General features: G+C 44.0%; 1 non-coding gene across 1 annotated transcript; it reads left to right on the forward strand.

Annotated features, from left to right (window-relative positions):
• Nucleotides 1-18587: 18587 nt before the first annotated feature.
• LOC119927497 lies at nt 18588-18725 on the forward strand. The gene has a single exon (XR_005450494.1). It is a non-coding gene; the product is annotated as a small nucleolar RNA SNORA7 (small nucleolar RNA).
• The last annotated feature ends 624 nt before the right edge of the window (nt 18726-19349 follow it).

The raw sequence follows: 19349 nt of genomic DNA on the forward strand, positions 1-19349 counted from the left end.
AGTGGTATTTATTGAGCACTTACTCTGTGTAAAGGCCTGTCCTAAAGTGCTTGGGAGAGTACAGTACAAAAGAATCAGTGGACCCCGCCCATAATAGGTTTACAGTCCAGTGTCCCTACTGGACTACCTGATAGTATTTCCATCCCTGGTAGAAGTCCTTAACTCCACCCTCTCCACCAATCCCAGCTTCCTTTACCCTTCATTGGTCTCATACCTCCAACCCCCAGCCTTGAATCACTGCCACAGTCCATTTCTTTCACTCCTTTGCCAGTATGACTGAACACAGCTGGCAGAAACCCAGGTTCTTGACTGATTTCTACCTTTACAAATTCGATTTGTCATGTTATAGCAGCTCAATTTTCTGCTCGACAGCTCTACTACTCCTCCCCGATTGCCTCCCACCCCAAACTCGACCAATTTTTCCAAACTGTCAACTCCCTGCTAAAGGCCCCAACTCCCCATCACCTTCGCGTTTAATCTGTGATATCTTTTGTTGGTAAAATGGAAACCATCAGGACTCTCCCCAGAGCCTGTTACCACTCTATGGATGCTTCTTTATCTTTCTCTAAATTTCCAGCTCTTTCTAAAGAGGTCTCCCATCTGCTTTCAAATCCATCTCGTCTCCTTACACCTTAACTCACCCCTTCACACCTCCTAAAATCACTTGTCCTCACTCTCTACCCCTTTCTCACAGGTATTTTTAACCTCTCACCTCTGCCTTCCAATATGTCCAAGTCTCCCCGACTCTAAAAAAAAAAATCCCTCTCTCATTTGCAGGTATCCCTCCAGTAATTGCCCCAGCTTCTCATTCCCAATCCTATTCAAACTCCTAAAATGTACTGAAAGAATATCCATCTTGATTTCCTCTTCACCAATTCTCTTCTTGACCCATAACAGTCAAGCTTTAACCTTTCTGATCCACTGATACAACAATTTCCAAAATCTCCAATGACCTCCTTCTAGCCATATCCAAAGAGTGATACTTTACTTCATCTTCTTTGAACTTCTGGCTAACTTTGACATTTTGGACCAGTCCTTTTTCCTCAAAGAAGAGAAGCAGCATGGCTTAGTGGAAAGAGCACTGGCTTTGGAGTCAGAGGTCATGGGTTCAAATTCTGACTCTGCCAATTGTCAGCTGTGTGACTTTGGGCAGGTCACTTAACTTCTCTGGGCCTCAGTTCCCTCATCTGTAAAATAGGGATGAAGGCTGTGAGCCCCCTGTGGGACAACCTGATCACCTTGTAACCTTCCCAGAGCTTAGAACAGTGATTTGCACATAGTAAGTGTTTAATAAATGCCATTATTATTATTATTATTAAAATACCTCCAAGCCTTGGTTTTATTGGTATACACTAATTTGGTTCTCCTCCTACCTGTCTGACAGTTCTTCAGTTTTGGTCTCAGCTCCTATTCTGCCTCTCATCTTCCTACTTTCTGGGATTTCCAAAGAATTCTCTATACTTCCTTCTCTATATTCACTTTATCAAGGAGCTGATTTCAGCTACCACCTCTAAGAGGACATCTTTCCTGTCCTAAACTTTGTTGTAAACTGCAATCCCACATTTCCTCCTGCCCCCAAGGCACCTATGCTTGATTATTGTGCTAGTACCACGAATTCTGAACGTGCCTAAAACAGATTCTTAAACCCACTTGTCCTTCTAACTTTTTCATATCACATATAATACTACCACTCATCTTGTCCTAGAAGCCCATACTCTTGACTTTATCCTCAACTCCGAGAACTATCATATTCAATCTACTGCCCAAGACTGCAGGTTCAAGCTACACAACATCAACTGGATCTTTCTTCTTCTCTTCCCCAAGACAGGTGCCATACCGGTAAAATTGCAGCTAGATTATTACGTTAACATTCTTTATTATGGTATTTAGCAGTGTGGCCTAGTAGAAGGAGCACAGGCCTGGAAGTCAGAAGACCTGGGTTCTAATTCCAGCTCTGTTGCTTGCCCAAGTGACCTTGAGCAAGTCATTTTACTACCTGGTGACTCACTTATAGAATGGAGATTCAGTAAACGGTCTTTCTCCCACTTAGATTGTGAATCTCATGTGGGACAAGGGCTATGTCCAACATAATTACCCTGTATCTGCCTCAGTGCTTAGTACAGTGCTTGACATGTAGTAAGTGTTTAACAAATGCCATCATTATATTATTATTATTATGTGCCAACCTTTGTGCCAAGTGTGGATTATATATAACAAGATAGGATACAGACCCTGTTCTACACAGGGTTCACAATCTCACAATTTCTGCCTTGATCTTCTTTCCATTGCTCCAATTTACTTTTTGTGCTGTGTGAATTACATTCCTGAAGCATTGCTCAGTACTCATCTCTCCTCTTCTCAAAACTTTCCAATGGCTTCCTGAGTCCCACCACATCAAATAGAAAACTCCTTATGACTGGCTTCAGTGACTTCCATCAACTCCTCCTACCCCATCTGCTTTTGCTACCCTCAAATTGCTCTTTTTGGTCCTCCCAAATTAACCCTTTAACTGTACCTCCTTCTCATCTCTCCCATCTCAATTCCCTCACTCATGGAGTTCTTCCAGCTGAGAATTATCATCTTTCATCCCCAAAGAATAATTTATAAACACACACACACACACACAGCCTCCATATTGTCAGTTATCTGTTATAGCTTTCTTTCCGTGTTGACCAGCAAGTGATATTTTCCCTGATCCTCTTTTTTCTGATATAATTTCAAACATTTTTTTCTTCCTTTTAGGTCTTCTGCTAGTTATGTCCACCTTTCACTTATTTCCATCTCATTCCTATACAATGATGTTCTTTCTTCATTCTCTTCTTTAGTGGACTGACCTGATTTCCACTTTCTGTAGCTTGGCACTTGGCCTTGTGGGCAGCTGTAGGTCCAGTTTCTCTATTTCTCTAATTCTACTATACTAGAAGCAGCATGGCCTAGTGGAAAGGGCACAGGCTTGCGAGCCAGAGGTCATGGGTTCTAATCCCAGCTCTGCCACATGTCTGCTGTGTGACCTTGGGAAAGTCACTTAACTTCTCTGTGCCTCAGTTCCCTCATCTGTAAAATGGGTATCAAGATTGTGAGCCCCATGAGGAGCAGGGACTATGCCCAACCTGATTACCGTGCATCTACCCTAGTGCTTAGAACAGTGCTTGGCACATAGTAAGCACTTAACTGATACCACAATTATTATCATCATTACTTGTAGCACTTATCCTTCCTGGGCACTCAGCTAGTTTGGCCCTGGGCTGACTATTTTTCTCTGAACTCAGCCATCTTTCTCATCCTCTGTCTCATAGTGTTTCCCCTCAAGGGTCTGCCCAGCCAGGTAGGGCAATGACCTGTCCAAACCAAATTTTCTAGGGGAAAACAGAATTCCCCTGGGGCTGAGTTTCCAAAGAAGAGCCAAGTACTGCAGTCATTACTTCAAGGACATAGCAATGAAAATATTAGGAGATGCACTAAAGCAGCACATCATATTTGTAATCCTTTTTATTGCTTTGAATGGTGCTGCTCCATGCAGCTTCATGTGCATGTACATTCACCTTCTAGACTGTGAGCCCGTTGTTGGATAGGGACCTTCTCTATATGTTGCCAGCTTGTACTTCCCAAGCACTTAGTACAGTGCTCGGCACACAATAAGTGCTCAATAAATACGAATGAATGAATGAATGAATGAATGAATGTGCAGATTCTAAGCACTTGGAGCACCATCACCTTGGCTGTGCCTCAGGGAGGTTAAACAACTCACCCAAAGGTACACATCCCTGAGTCTCAATTCCCTCATTTGAAAAACAGGAATAATAACTGCCTACCTCCGTCACCCTCATTAGGATGTTGTAAGTACAAAATGAGATAAGTAATTTGAAAGCACTCTACAAATTCAAAGAATTACCAACTCATTAATTTGTCACAATCTTCCTCTATCAAGGATTCCATGATCCAGCAGGATGGCAGGAAAATTGGGACAGTGCATGGGAATATGTAGCTGCTATCTGAGAATTCTGGGAGTCCTCCAATTCTCTCCTTGACCCCACCACCCCCTCACTAATCTGGTTCCCTTCCCCTTCTCTCCATGGAAGCCACCCACTCCAATGTCACCAGTGACTTTCTTTTTGCCAAATGCAACAGCCTCTATACCACACTAATCCTCCTCAACCTCTCAGCTGCCTCAACAATGTGGACCACCCATTCTTCTTGAAACATCATCCAACAGCTTCACAATCACACTCCTCTCCTGGTTCTTCTCCTATATGTCTGACTGCTCCTTTTCAGTCTCTTTCTCAGGGTGCTTCTTTGCCTTCCAACTTCTGACAGCAAGAGTCCATCAAGGCTCAATTCTGGGTTCCCCTCTATTGCCCATATACACCCACACCCAGGGAGAACTCATTCACTCCCATGGCTTTAACCACATCCACACAGAGATGATTTCCAAATTTACCTCTCCAGCTTGACTGCTCTCCTCTGCAGTTTTGTATTTCCTCCTGCCTTCAGGATATCTCTTCCTGAGTATCCCACCAACACCTCAAACTACATCCAAAACTGACCTCATCTTCTCACCCAAATCATGTCCTCCACCTTTTCCATCACTGTAGATATCACTCTCCTCCCTATCTCACAAGCCTGTAACCTTGGTATTATTCTCAGTCAACCACTCAGTTAATGGGATGTGTTGAGCACTTACTGTGTGAAGAGTTGGTAGACGTGTTCTCTGCCCATAATGAGCTTACAGTCTCAAAGGGGAGACAGATAGTAACATAAGTAATTTAATTTATATACGTAAATGTGGTGGGGGTGAGTGTGGGGCAAATTCTAGATATCCAGAAGGGCACATATCCCAGTACACAGATGATGCAGAAAGAAAAGGGAACCAGGGAGAAGGGGGCTTAATTGGGGAAGGCCTCCTGGAGGAGATGTGACCTTAATAAGACTTTGAAGATGGGGAGAGTGGTGGTTTGGCATCTATTGACGAGGATGGAGATCCAGGCCAAAGGAAATATGTGGGGAAGTGGTAGGTGGTGAGATAGATAAAAATCGAGGCATACTGAGCAAGCTGGTGCTAGAGGAGTGAAGTGAGCAGATTGGGCTGTAGTAGATCAGTGAGGTAAGGAGGAGGTGGCAAGCTGATTGAGTGCTGCAAAGCCAATGATAAGGCATTTCTGTTTGATGCTGACTCATCCCTTTCATTCAACCCACGTATTCAACCTGTCACTAAATCCTGTCTGTTCTATCTTCACATTGCTAAAAATCTACACTTTCCATCTAAACTGCTACTATGCTGATCCAAACACTTACCACATCCCACCTTGACTACTGCATCAGCCGCCTTCTTGTTCTCCCTGCCTCCTGCCTCTCCGCACTCCACTTCATTCTTAGGGCCCAGTGGAAAGAGCATGAGCTTTGGAGTCAGAGGTCATGGGTTCAAATCCCAGCTCCACCACTTGTCACCTGTGTGACTTTGGGCAAGTCACTTAACTTCTCTGGGCCTCAGTTACCTCATCTGGAAAATGAGGATGAAGACTGTGAGCTCAGTGTGTGGTAGGGAGCATTGTGCACACAGTAAGTGCTCAATAAATATGATTATTACAAGTCACCTAATTTCTCTGTGCCTCAGTTACATCATCTGTAAAAATGGGGATTAAGACTGTGAGCCTCCCGTGGGACAACCTAATCACCTTGTAACCTCCCCAGCACTTAGAACAGTGCTTTGTATACAGTGAGCGCTTAATAAATGCCGTCATTATTATTATTTTTCTTAAAAAACATTCAGTTTGTGTTTTCCTACTTTTTAAGAATCTCCATTGGTTTCCCATCCTTTCCTGCATCAAACAGATACTCCTTACCTTTGGCTTTAGGATACTCAATCAGATCACCAATTCCCTACTACAGCCCAGTCTACGCATTTTGCTCCTCCAATGCCAACTTACTCACTGTAACTCAATCTCATCTATCTCACTGCTGCCCCTTTGCCCATAGCCTGCCTCTGGCCTTGGAAATCCCTTCCTCTGTGAGCCCGTTGTTGGGTAGGGACCGTCTCAACATGTTGCCAACTTTGTTCATTCATTCATTCAATCGTATTTATTGAGCACTTACTGTGTGCAGAGCACTGTACTAAGCACTTGGGAAGTACAATTTGGCAACATATAGAGACGGTCCCTACCCAACAACGGGCTCACAGTCTAGAAGGGGGAGACAGACAACAAAACATATTAACAAAATAAAATAAATAGAATAGTAAATATGTACAAGTAAAATGAATAGAGTAATAAATCTGTACAAACATATGTACAGGTGCTGTGGAGGGGGGAAGGAGGCAGGGTGTGGAGGATGGGGAGGGGGAGAGGAAGGAGGGGGCTCAGTCTGGGAAGGCCTCCTGGAGGAGGTGAGCTCTCAGTCGGGCTTTGAAGGGAGGAAGAGAGCTAGCTTGGCGGATGTGCGGAGGGAGGGCATTCCAGGCCAGGGGGAGGACGTGGGCCGGGGGTCGACGGTGGGACAGACGAGAATGAGGCACAGTGAGGAGGTTAGTGGCAGAGGAGCTGAGGGTGTGGGCTGGGCTGGAGAAGGAGAGAAGGGAGGTGAGGTAGGAGGGGGAGAGGTGATGGAGAGCTTTGAAGCCGAGAGTGAGGAGTTTTTGTCTGATGCCCCCTTCTCCTCAACACGTTATCTGACCTTGGCTTCACAGACTCCGTCCTCTCCTGGTTCTCCTCTTATCTCTCCGGTCGTTCTTTCTCAGTCTCTTTTGCAGGCTCCTCCTCCCCCTCCCATCCTCTTACTGTGGGGGTTCCCCAAGGTTCAGTGCTTGGTCCCCTTCTGTTCTCAATCTACACTCACTCCCTTGGTGACCTCATTCGCTCCCACGGCTTCAACTATCATCTCTACGCTGATGACACCCAGATCTACATCTCTGCCCCTGCTCTCTCCCCCTCCCTCCAGGCTCGCATCTCCTCCTGCCTTCAGGACATCTCCATCTGGATGTCCGCCCGCCACCTAAAGCTCAACATGTCGAAGACTGAGCTCCTTGTCTTCCCTCCCAAACCTTGTCCTCTCCCTGACTTTCCCATCTCTGTTGACGGCACTACCATCCTTCCCGTCTCACAAGCCCGCAACCTTGGTGTCATCCTCGACTCCGCTCTCTCATTTACCCCTCACATCCAAGCCGTCACCAAAACCTGCTGGTCTCAGCTCCGCAACATTGCCAAGATACGCCCTTTCCTCTCCATCCAAACCGCTACCCTGCTAATTCAAGCTCTCATCCTATCCCGTCTGGACTACTGCACTAGCCTTCTCTCTGATCTCCCATCCTCGTGTCTCTCTCCACTTCAATCCATACTTCATGCTGCTGCCCGGATTATCTTTGTCCAGAAACGCTCTGGACATATTACTCCCCTCCTCAAAAACCTCCAATGGCTACCGATCAATCTGCTCATCAGGCAGAAACTCCTCACCCTGGGCTTCAAGGCTGTCCATCACCTCGCCCCCTCCTACCTCACCTCCCTTCTCTCCTTCTACTGCCCAGCCCGCACCCTCCGCTCCTCCACCACTAATCTCCTCACTGTACCTCGCTCTCGCCTGTCCCGCCATCGACCCCCGGCCCACGTCATCCCCCGGGCCTGGAATGCCCTCCCTCTGCCCATCCTCCAAGCTAGCTCTCTTCCTCCCTTCAAGGCCCTGCTGAGAGCTCACCTCCTCCAGGAGGCCTTCCCAGACTGAGCCCCTTCTTTCCTCTCCCCCTCGTCCCCCTCTCCATCCCCCCGTCTTACCTCCTTCCCTTCCCCACAGCACCTGTATATATGTATATATGGTTGTACATATTTATTACTCTATTTATTTATTTATTTATTTATTTTACTTGTACATTTCTATCCTACTTATTTTATTTTGTTGGTATGTTTGGTTCTGTTCTCTGTCTCCCCCTTTTAGACTGTGAGCCCACTGTTGGATAGGGACTGTCTCTATGTGATGCCAATTTGTACTTCCCAAGCGCTTAGTACAGTGCTCTGCACATAGTAAGCGCTCAATAAATACGATTGATTGATTGATTGATTGATGCGTAGGTTGACTGGTAGCCACTGGAGATTTTTGAGGAGGGGAGTAACATGCCCAGAGCATTTCTGCACAATGATGATCCGGGCAGCAGTGTGAAGTATAGACTGAAGTGGGAAGAGACAGGAGGATGGGAGATCAAAGAGGAGGCTGATGCAGTAATCCAGTTGGGATAGGATGAGAGATTGAACCAGCAGGGTAATGGTGTGGATGGAGAGGAAAGGGCAGATCTTGGTGATGTTGCAGAGGTGAGACCGGCAGGCTTTGGTGGTGGATTTGATGTGAGGGGTGTACGAGAGAGCAGAGTGGAGGATGACACCAACGTTGTACTCTTGTGAGATGGGAAGGATGGTAGTGCCAACTTGTACTTCCCAAGCACTTAGTACAGTGCTCTGCACACAGTAAGTACTCGATAAATACGATTGAATGAATAACAGATTGATGATTACTCTCCCTACCTGCAAAGCCTCATTAAAATCATATCTTCTCCAAGAGGTCTTTGCTGACTAAGCCTTCATTTCCCATATTCCCTCTCTTTGGCATCACCAATACACTTTGATCTGTACCCAAAAACACTTGATAATCACCCCACCCTCAGCCCCACAGCACAGATGTACATATCCATAATTTATGTAATTATATTAATGTCTGTCCCCCGCATCTGTACTTTCCAAGTGCTTAGTACAGTGTTCTGCACAGAGTAAGTGCTCAATTAACATGATTGAATGCATGATGTAAGCTTCTTGTGAGCAGGGAACATATCTGCCAACTCTGTTGTATTGAACTCTCCCAAGCACTTAGTACAGTGTTCTGCACACAATAATCATGAAATACTATCGATTGATTGATTGGGTCCTTACTGAATGGAAAACACTGTACTAAGTTCTTGGGACATACAAAGAAACAACAGATAAACTCCCTTCCCACGAGGAGCTTACTGGAGGGTACCCATCTTGTATTATGAAAATGTTGCTCTTAAATATCCCAGAATTTAGCTATAAAGATAGAAGTTCCTTCCTCATCTTTATGGTATTTGTTAAGTACTTAGTATGTGTCAAGCCCTGTTCTTAGTGCTGGAGTAAGTACACATTAATTTAGTCGGTCACAGTCCCTGCACCACATGGGGCTCACAATCTAAATAGGAGAGAGAACAGGCACTTAATGCTCATTTTACAGTTGTGGCACAGAGAAATTAAGTGACTTGACCAAAGTAACACAGCAAGCAATTGGTAGAACTGACATTAGAATCCAGGGCCCCTGACAGTTCTCTTGCCATTAGACCATGCTGCTTCTTTCTTTAACAATAGAACCTGTAATATGTTCCCTCTTCCCAGACTTAGAGAAATATGAAAAATGTTCTTTGGATTATTCCTAGTGTCTGTCTCCCCTCTAGCTTGTAAGCTCCTTGTGGGCAGGGATTGTGTCTAACAACTGTATTTTACCCTCCCAAGTGCTGAGTGCAGTGCTCTGTACACAGTAAGAGCTCAATAAATGTTCTTGATTGATCGAAAAAAGTCATTTTCCTATTTCATATAGTCAGCCTGAAAAACAAAGCCCAGTGCAAAATCAAGATGGCAGATCTCAGGATAAGTTATCAGCATTCAAATATCTCAGGCCAAAGCACATCCAGAACATGTGCATGTACAGTGATTTCCAAAATTTGTGTTGTCTCCGATATTCAGGACTATAGCTCTCTTTAGTTAATGAACAAGACAGAGGAAAACAGAAAACTCTGTGGGTACCTTATGGTGAAGTGAATGAATCCAATTTTTAATTTTCATTTGTTACATTCTTGTATTGTAAGAAAATTTCTGGTGCCTGAGAGCTGCTTACCATTTAAAACTGGAATTGAATTCCTACTGTCCTAGCTTTCGAAACCAAATTGGGTCACAGGCTCTCAATAACATTGCCCACCCCTGTGACATGAGCCAGGAGCCTGGAGCGCAGTTCGTTATCAGATGGCTTCCTTCTAAGCATTAACCTGGTCTGTGGATATGGAAATTATTTCTCCAGAACTTTCACTTATTTCTATATCCGGCTCTAAATGTAGGGTTTGGCAATAAGAGATACTTGTAACGGCTTTTCCTCTCACTGTGGTTGGTTACTGGTGTCCTAGTTTTTTTTTTTTTTTAGAAGCAGTGTGGACTAGAAGATTATGACTCAGAAGCAGGTGACCTGGGTGCTAGCTCTAACTCTGCCTTTGATCTTCTAGGGGATCTCAGGCAAGTCACTTAATCCTTCTAAGCCTCAATCTCTTCAGCTGAAATATTGGGATAATATTACATCCTTCTACCTACATCACAGGGATGTTGGATGGATAAAATGAGATAACTGAAGGGAAAGTGCTTTGGAAAATAAAAGTGCTATACAAAATTCAAGGCACTACAAACCTGGGGCAGAAACCTCTTTCTCCAGGAAAGAAATTCAGCTCCCAAGCTGTACCTGTATGTTGAAATGATTTACTACCTCGACTGCATTTCAGGGAGGGCCACAGGAACTGTTTTAGTATTATTCAACTCTCTAAATACTCAGAGGTGTATTTTCATCTATTAATCATCAACCACTGCATTAACCAGGCACCTACTATGTGCAGAGAACTGTGCTAGGCCCACAGGAGCATATAATACAAATGAAGTGAAATAGTTCCTGACCTCAAGGAGCTATCAATCCAATTGGGGAGACTAGTGGATCTAAATTACCAAGTACAAAATAAATGAAAGAGTTAGCCTCTAAATTCAAATAATAAAGCAAAAACAATCAAATATGCATGATTCTATGGTTAGGGATTGGGATGACATGACCAGAAAAGTGTTTAATCAGTAAAGGAATGTGTCTGAGAGGTGCTGACATTTGCAGAGGGTTTAAAATATGGTTAGAATTGTAGTTTTGTAGAAATGAAGGGAGAACGAGCTCCATGCTGGGAGAAGGGGAAGAGCAAGGGTAAGTGACTGAAGAGACATGAACGAGGTAGGGTGAGAAAGTTTGCTTAGGAGGAGAAAAGAGTGTGAGCTGGGATGTAGCAGGAGGAGAGAGTGGTTAGAAAAGAGGAAGACAGATGGTGGAGAATCTTTGTCAATGGTTATTCTAAAATGACCTAGGCAACCTGAGACAATTACAAGGCTTCCAATAGTACTCATAAGCACCCTTTGCTTGCTGAGGGCATGAATAGCTAGGAGTAGACAGTTGGTGGGGTGCTTACAAAATAGTTAAACCATCTCATCCCCTTTATGCTCCCCAAAATACGGTCATTTTGATATATTTTCTGCCTTGAAATTTCAGAATAACAGTATTAATAATAATTGTGGTACTTACTACGTGTCCCTGGGGTAGATACAAAATAATCAGGTCAGACACATTCTCTGTTCCAAATTGGGCCCACATTCTAAGTAGGAGGGAGAAGAGGTGTTTATGAATGGGGAAACTGAGGCACAGAGAAGTTTAGTGACTTGCTTGGGTTACACAGCAGGCTAGAGACAGAGCCAGGATTAGAATGCAGAACCTCTGACTCTCAGGCTCATGTTCTTTCCATTTGGCTATGCTGATTCAATGGTTTAATCTTTGGTACTTAAAGATGTTTTCTAAGTGTGTTTTTTGCCTTGTTTCCAGTGGTGCCTGGTAGCCTAAATGAGAAATGTTCTTCAAGACAAAATGTTCATTCAAGACAAGATGTTAGATAAATGGATGACCAGTTGTAAACCCATTTACATTTTCTACATGTGAATCTACACTCCATATTTCAGCAGCTATACTATACTCAACCCAGCATTTTAATCAATCAGTGGTCCTCACTGAGAACCTACTGTATGTGGTGCACTGAACTAAGCACTTGATAGTGTAAAACAGAGAATGCATTTTAGCACGTAGATTATGCAAAATCAAGAGAAAATAGTGTGGGGAGATGAGAGACTAATCCAGGAAGACTTCCTGAACTAAACATGATTTTAGAAAGGTTTTGAAAACTGTAAGCTACATATGGGCAAGATTGATGTCTACCAAATCTTTTTTACTCTCCCAAGCACTTAGTACAGTGCTCTGTATCCACTAAGCATTCAATAAATAACATCCATTCAGTCACTCAATCAATGGTATTTACTGAGCATTTACTGCATACAGAGCACTATACTAAGTGCTTGGGAAAGTACAATATAATGGAGTTGGGCGATATGATCCCTGACCACAAAACGTTTACAGTCTACAAAGGGAGTCAGACATTAAAGTAGATTAAGGATAGGGGAAATAGTAGAGTTTAAGAATATGTACAAAAGCATTGTGGGTCTAGGGGTGGAGTATCAAAAGGTTTAGGGATACACAGCTAAGGGCATAGTTGATGCAGAGGGAGGGCAGATAGAGAAAATAAAGGCTTAGTCTGGGAAGGTGTCAGAGATGTGATTTTATGAGAGTTTTGAAGATGTGGAAAGGTGATCTATCTTTATAAGGTGGGGGAGAGAGTTCCATGCAGAAGGGAAAGCATGAACAAGGTGTCAATGGTGAGAGATAACATCGAGACAAGTAAGTAGGAGGGAGAACAAGTATTGAGTCCCCATTTTACATGAGGCCCAGAAAAGTTGAGTGACTTGCCTAAGGTCATACACCAGGCAAGTGGTTGAGGCAGGATTAAAACCCAAGTCCTCTGGCTTCAAGGTCCATCATCTTTCCACTAGGCCACACTGCTTCTAATATCAAGGCTGAAGCTTTGCATACAGGGAGGATGGTGGTGTTGTCTACTGTTATAGAAAAATCAGTGGGAGGACAGAGTTTGGATAGGAAGATGAGGAGCTTCCTTTTGGAAAAATATGTTTGAAGTGTCCAGACAGATATGGTTTGAAGTCAGGAGGCTTTCAAGATTTAATAAACTTTTTACAGAACTGCTTACGTTCATTTGAGTTCCAATAATTAAAATGTTCTCATACCATCCAACTGCATAGTTAGATTGAAAATAGAGTCACGCGATTCCTTCGTTAAATTGTAAATTTGTTGAGGTTGCATTAAGTATCACATTAATGTACTCTCAATAGTGCTTTGAACAAGGTTTTCACTGGTACTTGATAAATACCATGGGTTGGTTTACTGACATTGCTAATCATTTTTAATTATTAATGGCATTTTTTATTAAGTGCTTACTATGTGCAAAGCACTGTTCTAAGCACTGGGGAGGTTACAAGGTGATCAGGTTGTCCCACGGGGGGCTCACAGTCTTAATCCCCATTTTACAGATGAGGTACCTGAGGCCCAGAGAAGTTAAGTGACTTGCCCAAAGCTGACAATTGGCAGAGCAGGGATTTGAACCCGTGACCTCTAACTCCAAAGTCCGTGCTCTTTCCACTGAGCTACGCTGCTTCTCTTTTTTTCCCTTGATAACAAATAATGAATATTATAGCATTTGTTTAAAAATTTCTCCCTTCATACTTTCTTATCTGGAACTGTTTCATTGCCAGGAAAGGAAAGCTAAACCTTCTGGAGAAAGCAAAAGTCTGTTCTTATGCATCAGTTCTTTTCAAAGGTTTATGTGCTGTTCCAGAATGGTAAGTCCCGTGTACTGATATTTAGAGAATGCTGTTCTTTTAAGCTGTTTTCACAGCACTTCCAGGCTTTGCATACCATTTTTTGAGGCTTTTACAGTCTTACTTCTTTGGCAAATTTTCTTGGAAAAATTGTGTTTGTATGCTAAACCTAGTTACTTCATAATTCACTGATTAGCAGAGTTCACTGAGAAGCAAGCAATGCCCATTGGAAAGAGTGTGAGCCCGTTGTTGGGTAGGGACCGTCTCTATATGTTGCCAACTTGTACTTTCCAAGTGCTTAGTACAGTGCTCTGCACACAGTAAGTGCTCAATAAATACAATTGCATGAATGAAAGAGGACAGGCCTAGGAGTCATAGGACCTGGGTTCTAATCCTGTCGCTTGCTGTGTAACCTTGGGCAAGTTACTTAACTTTTCCGGGCCTCAATTTCCATAAATGTAAAATGGGGATTCAATGCCTCTTTCCCCTCCTACTTTAGACTGAGAGCCCCATTTGTGACAGGGACTCTGTCCGATCTAATGATCTTGAATTTACCCCAGCCGTTAATACAGCATTTGGCACAGAGTAAGTACTTCAATACCACAGTTGTTATTATTACATGAAAATTTAACAAAATTAATAACCACCATACAAAAACCCTAAAAATCATTGCAACCTCAGCCCCAGAACATTTTCCCAGCTTCCAGTCACTGCACTAATAATAATAATGATGGTATATGTTAAGTGCTATGCGCCAAACACTTTTTTATGCACTGGGATAGATACAAGGTTATCAGGTTGAGCGCAGTCCCTTTCCCACATGGGGCTCCCCGTACTAGTCCCCGTTTTACAGATGAGGTAACTGAGGCACAGAGAAGTTAAGTGAGTTGTCCAAGGTCACATAGCAGACAAGTGGCAGAGTGGGATTAGAACCCAGGTCCTTATGGCTCCTAAACCCATGCTCTATCCGCTGTGTCACACTGCTTCTCAAGGCATTGCCTTTGGGGATTACCTGACATAAGCATCACAGTATTCATGTGGCTCACAATTTGCAACTCAGGTTTAAAACACCTCAGTGTCATTTTTGTTCCAAGATGACAACTGATGGTGAGATCCTTCCCCACACGAGAGCGTGATGGAAGGCCGATGCGTGATCAACATAATATGTCTTCCACATCTTCTTCATGTAAAGATGATGATGATAGCCATTCTTCATGTCAAGAATGATGTTACTAACGGTGAGACAGTATTGACCAGTGTGAGCGTCTTTGCATTCATAGCCTGATTCTAGTGCTGGACTGAGGCTTGAACCCCGTCTGGTTCTTCAAACAGGCTGGTGGGGTGTAGGAGTGGGTCCCCTGTTTGGAGAAGCAGCATGGCTTACTAGATAGAGCATGGCCCTGGAAGTCAGAAGGACCTGGGTTCTAATCCCCACTCTACCACATGTCTGCTGTGTGACTTTGGGCAAGTCACTTCATTTCTGGACCTCAGTTACCTCATCTGTAAAATGGGAATTAAGAGCATGAGCCCAGTGTGGTACAGGGACTGTGTCCAACCTGATTAACATGTATTTATCCTAGTGCTTAGAAGAGTGCTTGGCACATAATAAGCTCTTAATAAGTGCTACAATTATTGTTAGTATTTGAGAGACTCTTTTTTGCACTTGTGTACACTTTGTCCATGGAAAAGCAACGTGGCTCAGTGGAAAGAGTCCGGGCTTGGGAGTCGGAGGTCATGGGTTCTAATCCAGACTCCATCACTTGTGTGCTGTGTGACCCTGGGCAAGTCACTTAACTTCCCTGGGACTCAGTTCCCTCATCTGTAAAATGGGGATAAAGATTGTGAGCTCCACGTAGGACAACATGATTCCTTTGTATCTACCCCAGTGCTTAGAACAGTGCTCAGCACATAGTAAGCACTTAACAAATGCCATTATTATTATTATTATTATACAGGTGAGAGTTACTCAGATACCAAATCCTAAGGGAGCAAATGGAAATCCTACTGCTGCCTGAGTTGAGTTGTCCATGCAGCAATAGTGAGTCACCATAACGGTTGTGGAGCTTTGGATTAAAATGTCAAATACCAATGGTATGGGAATTAAATGCAGATTAGCTTTACGGATCTCAACTTGAGCTCTCTCCCCATCTCTTGTCCTTGTTCCTTTCCCACTATACTCCAACTTGAACGCTTCGTTCCTTTCAAGCTGACCTACTTATTCTACCTTGTTCTCAGCCCCTCTCCATGTCTTGCTTACATCTTCCTTCTGTTTTCCTGGTATTTGTAAAACACTTACTATGTGCCAGGCACTGTACTAAGCACTGGGGGTGATACAAACTAATCAGGTTGGACACAACCCCTGTCCCACCTAGGGCTCACAGTCTGAATCCTCATTTTACAGATGAGGTAACAGACCCAGAGAAGTTAAGTGACTTAGCCAAGGTCACACAGCAGACAAGAGGGGGTGCCAGGATTAGGAACAAGATCTTTTGATTCCTAGGCCCGTGTTCTTTCTACTAGACCACGTTGCTTCTCCTTCTGCATGGAACTCTCTCACCATGCACATCTGGCAGACATCTCCACTCCAACATCATTCTGCAAACACATATCATCCAGAAGACCTTCTCTGATTAAGCTTTCATCTCCCCAGCCCACTCAGCCACCTACTGCCACTTCAGCACTTCCACATCACCTAAGAAATTGGGTGTTCACCTCCTACTGTGTAACACTTAGGTACATATTGTTGCATCCTTGTACCTGTAATCCAATATAGTGTCCATCTCCCCCACTAGATCAGAGGCTCCTTGTGGCAGGGATTATGTCAATGAACTTTATCATATTCTCCCAAACACTTAGTAGAGTGCGCTGACCAAAGTAAGCACTCAATATAAATAACCCTTTAAGGACTTGACATTCATCCCACCTTCATCCCAACAGCACTTATATATCTATCCTTAATTCCTTTTAATGCCTGTGAGAGCCAAAGCAAACACCACAAGCAAACTGAGGGTCCCACCCTGGAACCACAACAGAGGGAAAGGAGGCCTTTTAATAATTAGGAGACCCAGGGATTGGGTTTGTTTTCAGTGCCATCTGAGGCACATCATTTTGTAAGGAATGTCAAATGATTTAGGTACAATAGTACAAATGGCAACCATGGGGCTCATCTTGGAAGAATGCTAGGAGGGAGAACAATGTTGCCATGCCAACCTATGGCCTAATTCCTTAAGGAGTTGGGAGGGGGGAGGGAGGAGGGGAGGGTATGATCCAGGTCCCCCAGGAAGCAGGACTTCCCTGGTAGGCCCTGGGTAGTTGGGAGGGTAGCAGGTGAAAACCAGGATTGGGAATTCCTAACTGATAGTGGGTCTGCCTGTAATATTCCTAACTGTGCTAAACCTGAAACCCGGAGTAGCAGGGAAAGAGGCTACCAGAGCAGAGACTTTGAACCCCTTATTAAAGCATTAGGATACTCCAGGGGCCAGAATGAATTACAAGGAGATTTGGCAGGCTAATCTGACATATAACCTGTTAGGTACTCCAAGGAAAATACTTGTTCCATCAAACCTGACCTTTCAGCGTTGTGGTCTCAACTGACTGGAAAAGCAGGGTGGTCATTGATTGTCTAGTAATTGATTCTGTAAAGGCAAGGATGACTGTTGTGATGCAGGCTGCCCAGGAAAACATCATCTGCATCCAGGACAGTCTGGAGGTCCATCTTCCATCATCATCATTTTCCGAGAGAATGGCCACTGTCTCAAATTCCTCTTCTCCAATTCTGTCCTTGACCTCCTCCAATCTGACTTCAGTCCCCTTGATTCCACAGAAACCATCTTCTCAAAGGTCACCAATGATCTCCTTCTTGCCAAATCCAATGGCCTCTACTCTATCCTAATCCTCCTCAACCTCTCAGCTGCCTTCAACACTGTGTACACCTTTTCCTGGAAATGTTATCCAACCTTGGCTTCACTGACTCTATCCTCTCCTAGTTCTCCTCTTTTTTCTCTTGCCACTCTGGTGGTCCCTCGAGATTCAGTTCTGGGTCCCCTTCTACTCTTCATTTATACCACTCCCTTGGAGAATTCATCTACTCCTATGGCTTCAAGTACCACATCCACATACACTTCCTGCCCGGATCTCTCTCCAGTCTTGCATCTACTCCTGCCTTCAAGTCATCATCTCTCCTTGGATGTGCTCCCATCACTTCAAACTTGACAAACCCAAAACAGAGCTCCTTATCTTCCCACCCAAACCCTGTCCTCTCCCTGACTTTCCCATCACTGTAGACTGCACCACCATCCTTTCTGTCTCACAAGCCCATAATTTTGGTGTTGTCCTTGTATCTTCTATCTCATTCAACCCACATATTCAATCCATCATTAAATCCTGTTGGTCCCACCTTCAAAACATAGCTAAAACCTGGCCTTTCCTCTCCATCCAAACTGCTACTAGGTTAATACAATCACTCATCCTATCCCACCTGGATGACTACTGTAAGCCTTCTTACTGACCTCCCAGCCTCCTGTCTCTCCCCACTTCAGTCCATATTCTGCTGCCTAGATTATTTTTCTACAGGTATAATCAGGATATGTCACCCCGCTCCTCAAAAAACTCCAGTGGTCTCCCATTCACTCCTTCAAACAAAAACTCCTCACCACTGACTTTAAAGCACTCTACCAGCTTGCCCCCTCCTACCTTAGCTTTCTTCTCTCCTTCTATGACCCAGCTCGCACACTTTGCTCCACCACTGCTAACCTTCTCAATGTACCTCGATCATGTGTATTTCACTGCCAATCCCTAGTCCATGTCCTGTCTCTGGCCTGAAATGCCCTTCCTCCTCAAATTGGACTCACAAATACTGTACTCCACCTTCAAAGCCTTATGGAAGGCACATCTCCTCCAAGAGGCCTTCCTAGACTAAGCCCCACCTTTCCTCATCTCCCACTCCCTTCTGTGTCATCCTGACTTGCTCCCCTTGTTCTTTCCCCCACCCAGCCCCATAGCACTTATGTACCTATCTGTAATTTATTCATTTGCATTGATGTCTGCGGCCTCTCGGGGTCACACCTGGAGAGTTTCCAGTACTCTATCAGTCTCGACTATGGGAGGGAGAGTCAAACAGAGGCATATCATTTCTATTCCTAGCTTGGGCAGTGGTTAGCGAGTGGAAGGCAATCTGCTACAAGTCAAAACTTAGCTGTGCTGGGTAGCAGCAGCATGGAAGAGTAAAAGGCAGAAACTCAGGTTTACTGCACACAAGGCAATGGTAAACTGCTTCCATATTTTTACCAAGAAAACTTTATGGATACCCTACCAGAACGATTGCAGATGGAGGTGGGGCATTTAGGGAGAGATGTGTCCATGGCTGCGCTATGGGTCAGACATGACTCGACAGCATAAGACAACAACAAATTGATGTCTGCCTCCCCCTTTCTAGAATGTAAGCTAGTTGTAAGCAAGGAACGTGTCAGTCCATTTTTGTATTGTTCTCTCCCAAGTGCTTAGTACAGTGTTCTGCACACAGTAACACTCAATAAATATTATTGAATGAATGAGCCACAGTAAGCACTCAAATACCATTGATTAATAGTAGAAATAGCATTAAGTGCTCACTCAGTGCAGTGTCTTATAATAAATGTCACTGTGATCTGAACTGGTGAGGAACCCCAGGATTGCTTCCTCTATCTCATCTATATATTTACATTCTCAATTTTTCTTGTTGTACTCTTAAATGCCTATAATACATATTTTTGTCTGTGGTTATTTGTTTTTCCTATGTCTTGCCTGTCCTCCCTACCCCTACCTTGAGAT

The sequence above is a fragment of the Tachyglossus aculeatus genome, chromosome 4 (assembly GCF_015852505.1).
Source record: "Tachyglossus aculeatus isolate mTacAcu1 chromosome 4, mTacAcu1.pri, whole genome shotgun sequence".
Classification (NCBI taxonomy): Eukaryota; Metazoa; Chordata; class Mammalia; order Monotremata; family Tachyglossidae; genus Tachyglossus; species Tachyglossus aculeatus.